Source organism: Papaver somniferum, chromosome 3 (genome assembly GCF_003573695.1).
Source record: "Papaver somniferum cultivar HN1 chromosome 3, ASM357369v1, whole genome shotgun sequence".
NCBI classification, from domain to species: Eukaryota; Viridiplantae; Streptophyta; class Magnoliopsida; order Ranunculales; family Papaveraceae; genus Papaver; species Papaver somniferum.
The window spans coordinates 41,412,230-41,417,584 of record NC_039360.1 but is presented as its reverse complement, the minus strand read 5'-3'; the positions used below and the strand labels follow the sequence as shown (position 1 = coordinate 41,417,584).

Sequence of the window (5,355 nt, the reverse complement as noted above, 5' to 3'; positions counted from 1 at the left end):
CTTCGCAATACTTGTAATGTCTCATATCCTAATGATTTCAAGCTAACCTATACAAAGTTTAACTCTAGTACATAATCAAGCGACTCTTAACATGAGTTTTGATTCACTAAAATATGACAACCAATGACATACCAACGCTTGGTGGGTCTAACCGAGCAATGCTCTAACAGATGGCTTCGGTTCCGTAAGTGAGCATGAAAGGTGATAGACCGGTCGCATCTCTTCGGGTAGTTCTGTAAGCCCATAAAACGTTGTATAGCTCTTCACACAACTCTCCATACTCTCCTTCTAGCTTCTTTTTCAAGTTATCGGCTATGGTCTTGTTTATGATCTCCGCCTGCCCATTACTCTGGGGATAGATGGGGGTTGCCTTACTTTTTCGAATATTGTAGGTGTTAAACATCAGGTCTATGTTCTTCCCTTGGAGCTGCTTCCCCTTGTCCGAGACGATAGCTGCTGGAATTCCAAAACGACATATGATATGCTCCCAAATGAATCTGAAGACATCTTTATTCCGAATATGTTTTAAGGGTGCTGCTTCCACCCACTTGGTGAAATAGTCCGTTGCCACAATCAAGTACTTTCTCTGGCCTGAGACGACATGCAATGGCCCTAAAATGTCGATCCCCCATTTGGCGAAGGGCCATGGGATTACCACTGAGTTCAGGGTTACTGCTGGTGCGTGTATTTTCTTGCCAAACCTTTGACATTCTTCGCAAACAAGAGCCATCTGTTTTGCATCTCCATTCATATATGGACAAAAATACCCCATCGTCACTAGTGGAGAATGGGTTTTTAACCACTTTCTGTGCTTTGCGAAAACGACTTTCCTTGGCCGAAATAATTATGTGTGCTGTGAGACACAGCAGTTTTTTAAATACCTGTTTCTGCCACAGTCGTTATATTAGGGGTATTTTTGTAAATATCAGGACTCCTTAATAGAGTGTATGAACTACTGTGGCGCAAATATCAAAACAACAAAACCACTGTGAGCGCAACTAGTTCTACAGCTCCAGATTTAGAACCAAGGGTTAGATGTAAGTTAGGGAATATTTATACGGTGATGATGAAACCTCGTCTTTATCGAGATATTATCTTTTCTTTTATATCCATTTTCATTGCATTATTGCAATTCTTCTCTCCAGTTCAGAGCTCCAGTTTAGAGAAAAAAAAAATCAAATACACAAATCGCCATGATTCAAAACCATTATTTCTCCCCATATCTATCAACCTTTTTTTTTTTCCCAAAACCGATACATTCAAAACGTCTTTTTTTCGGTTTTCAATCTTCATCAGGTAAACCTGAGGGTTCACAATATAAATTATTTTTTTCTTTAATTTCTTGAATGTTAGTGTTTTAATTAAAATTTTGTTTTGTTTTTGTATGTAGAAGACCTTTAGGTGGATTTATGTTCAGGTATAACATCTCCATCTCTTTGATTCAATTTTGTTGGTGTTAAATTGGATTCCTCTTAACCTAATCAACACGAAGAAATCTAAGTTTCTTAGAAAGATTTCTCTATTTCGCGAGGTTGGTCTGCTATAATGGTGAGACTTACATATTGGTTTTATTTGATTTCTGTTTCTGATTCTTAGATTTGGGTTTGAGGGTTTCTGACGGTGATAATTTGATGTTTTTTCAGTTTTTCTGGTATTGAAAAGGGTTTTGACTGAACGGCTTCAACAATTTCATGAGAAACAAATGTTAAGGTATACGGACATTGTTAATTCCTCTGATTTCAATTTATCAAATTAGGGCTTATTTAATTTTAACATTTTTTTCTTATTTGGAGTTCAAATTCGTAGATTTGGGTAATTTTGATTGATTTTAATTGTTTATGTCGTTTGTAGTCATTCAATTTTGGTATGGGTTTTCAATTTTTCTCTATGGGTTTTCTTAAATGGAAAGTTGTGCTTGATTGGGGTTTTCCTGGCATTTATCTGTATTGTTGTTGCTATGGAGGTGCTTCTTGTTAGGTTAGTTACGGGTATATGGTTATGGCTAGTGGGGGCAGATGCTCTGTGGTCTGTGAAGTTTGAGTTTGGGAGGAAGGACAGGAGGGGGGAACTATGCGCACCTGGTTAATCTAGTTCCAAGGAAGGTATTTTGCAATACCCATTATCACATTTGATCTTGTGAAGTTTGAGTTTGGAATTTGGGAGGTTTAATTATAGTCGTGGCTGATGAAGCTGTGATTCACCATACTTGGTAAGGTTTCATAATAGTCACATCTTCGTTTTAGAATATTGTTGTGGGTAATCACCTGATATAAATTTTTGAAATCTTTTCATGTTTTTTTCTTGTAAAATTCTTGATGCAGGGTTGAGCTAGAGCTCAAACAGATACATGTTGTCGGGATATATGGCTGGGGTAGTGTATGTGAGACGATTGATGGGGAATTGTTAGAATATAGTTCACACAATCAGGTATCAAACTGAGTTTATATTTTTCGTACACTAAAGAGTTCATGGATCATATAATGTAGATGTATTCTCCATCGATATTAATGAATCATGTGTTATGTCTGTAGATCCGTAAGCCTTTGAAAGGCCTTCCTCCTATTCGATTACTATTCAATGTTAGTTAATGTAACATTTCTCATGGATCTTCACGAACTACTTCCTACTAATACTAATCTTTATTTTTTTGTTTCCTTTTGTAAGCATCAAATGTTAGTACTGTTTGATTTTTTTTTCTTCAAGGAATTATGTGGTTATTGATCTCTACATTCAACGTGCATTTTACATGTACATGTGTCTTGTAATGCGATCTACTTATCTATTCATCACTATACTGTGCAATTAATATTGTTAGACCATAGTCATGAACTCCTCTTTTTTCATCTTATTTTGGTTAGCTGGCTTGCGGGAGTATCAGTGACGGCCTTGTGAAAACATCATCTGCTCTTGTTGGAACATTATTGAAGACGTATCAGCGCAGTGGTGGCGCAGGATCAACATTGGCAAGTGCTGTTTGTGCAGCTCCTGTTGCTGCCGTAGCATGAACCTGTTTCAGCATACGCAGAGGTAATGGTGTGCGACCTTGGACTAAGTTCATACTGTAGTCGGCATGTAATTCTGCACTAATGAAAGTCACAGGTGAGTAAAGATTCTATTGGCCATGTTTGTGTAGACTGTTCTGGTGATTTATCTAGAATTTTGGTGTTGCGGCTGATGGTGCCTTACAATTGATGTAATTATCCGAAGTTGTTTAAATAGTGTCCTAATTCTGAAGCAAGTCTACTGCACTGATAGCTAGTTTAAGTAGTTGTAGTATATTGGTGTTGCTTAATGTAGTAAAGTGTATGACAGCTGATTGAATTATTTTACTTGTTTTAGATTAAGAGAATCAAGCTTATATGCATTCCAAAGGTTTTTGCACCAGAACATCAAACCAGATAATTTACTTATGCATATAGGACAGAAAATCAATCAATTACTGAATTTCTTTCCTTTGCATCTTATTGAGTTGTATGGAGTTAAAGTTTTCTATTTTTCTTCATTTTTTCTTTTCGCAATTTTTTTTTTGTGAACCCATCATGTGCCAGAATATCCCCAAGATTTTCACTGATAATTCTTTGGTTTATTTGTGATGTTAGAAATGTGAAGTACCGAGTATTTGGTTTTTGTACTTACCCTTAAGGTTACCACATGTTGGAAAAAAGCCATTGGACTGGTAGGCATGCCTATGGAAACTAGTAGGCGTGACTGATATGGTGCTCAAAGGACCGGGAAAGCTTAAACTGCAAATGGTCAAGGAAGTAATACACTATCTTTATACATCTACTGCCCCTTTTTAACGGCAAGTATTTAAGGAATTTTTTGTAGTATATGATAAATTGATAATACATTAATGTGTACACATATTGCTCAGGTGGTGAAAATTCCAAGATGGAGTATGAAAGTCAAAGTTTGATCATATAAATGGTAATGACTGCAGTTCATATGCATTCAAAAGGTTTTTCGCACCAGAACATCAAACCAGATAATTTACTTATGCATATTGGACAGAAAACCAATCAAGTACTGAATTTCTTTCCTTGGCATCTTATTGAGTTGTATGGAGTTTAGTTTTCTGTTTTTATTTTCGCAAAAACTTCTTTTGTGAACCCATCATGTGCCAGAATATCCCCAAGATTCTCACTGATAATTCTTTGGTTTATTTGTGAGGTTAGAAATGTGAAGTACCGAGTATTTGGTTTTTGTACTTACCCTTAAGGTTACCACAGGTTGGAAAAAAGCCAAATTTGCACTGGTAGGCATGCCTCTGGAAACTAGTACGCGCGGCTGATATGGTGCTCAAAGGACCGAGAAAGCTTAAACTGAAAATGGTCAAGGAAGTAATACACTACCTGTATACATCTTCTGCACCTTTTTAACGGCAAGTATTTAAGGAATTTTTTGCAGTATATGATAAATGGATAATACATTAATGTGTACACATATTGCTCAGGTGGTGAAAATTCCAAGATGGAGCATGAAAATTAAAGGACCTGATTTGAGCTAGTTTCTCAGAAAATGAAGGCATAGATGGTGCAGGTTTTTGTTTGCAGCTTAGTGTGTTGAAGTTTTTATGGTTAGACTTGTAATACAGAAATGTATGTTAAGGTTTTCCAACTTAGTATTGAAGTTTTCCAGATTTGGAACTTGCAGTATTTTAGATAACTGATTTGTAAAGTGAATACACTTTTCAATACAAATTGAGTTTTAAAGTTATTATCAATTTAATTTTGTAAATTTCAGTTTGGAAGTCATTATATTAATATAGTTATGATTCAGTTGAATCAGCTTTGGATTCAGCTGAATCAATATCCATTTTTTTTTATAAAATGTCATCAACAAAAACTACTGTGTGTATCAGTAATCTGTGTACTGCTGAAGAAAGTGGTTTTTTTAAGGAATTCAACGTTTGTCAAACACAGTTTTGGAAAACACCTCTGCTAGAATACTGCTGATGGACACAGTGGTTTTTAGTGATATTACTTCTTGTTCTGACAGTGGTTTAATTTCCATTTTTCACTAGTGCGTCTTTGCTCTGGAAGATAAGCTTCGACCCGAGCTATGACTTCCCGCCGCGCCATAATGCAATTCATTCAGAATTGTATGGCCTTCTTCCTTGCTCATGCATCTTAGGAGCGGTCCCAGACAGGATTTTCTGTATAGGATTCCGTCTCGTAAATCATACGCAGCCGATTTGATTTTGATCTTGTTGATCTCGGGTCTCCCTTTCCAAGTATTGATGAATAGGTTTGTGCCAATCCCTTGCTTCGTATTTGTCGGACGTGGTTACTGCCACATAAGCCTTTGCGTCTGGCATTTCTGGTATTGATGGTGTCAAGACTCTCATGACCCGGA

General features: G+C 36.6%; 1 long non-coding RNA gene across 14 annotated transcripts; it reads left to right on the top strand.

The window, feature by feature from the left end:
- Positions 1-1,048: 1,048 nt before the first annotated feature.
- LOC113355970 lies at positions 1,049-4,723 on the top strand. Of its 14 annotated transcripts, none has more exons than XR_003362702.1 (9): positions 1,049-1,296; positions 1,391-1,548; positions 1,644-1,710; positions 1,964-2,209; positions 2,322-2,427; positions 2,859-3,761; positions 3,875-4,023; positions 4,230-4,340; positions 4,454-4,723. It is a non-coding gene; the product is annotated as an uncharacterized LOC113355970 (long non-coding RNA). The 14 variants fall into 14 exon arrangements; XR_003362705.1 differs by having other exon boundaries at positions 3,875-3,927; positions 4,454-4,717; XR_003362704.1 differs by having other exon boundaries at positions 4,230-4,354; positions 4,454-4,717.
- Positions 4,724-5,355: the final 632 nt, after the last annotated feature.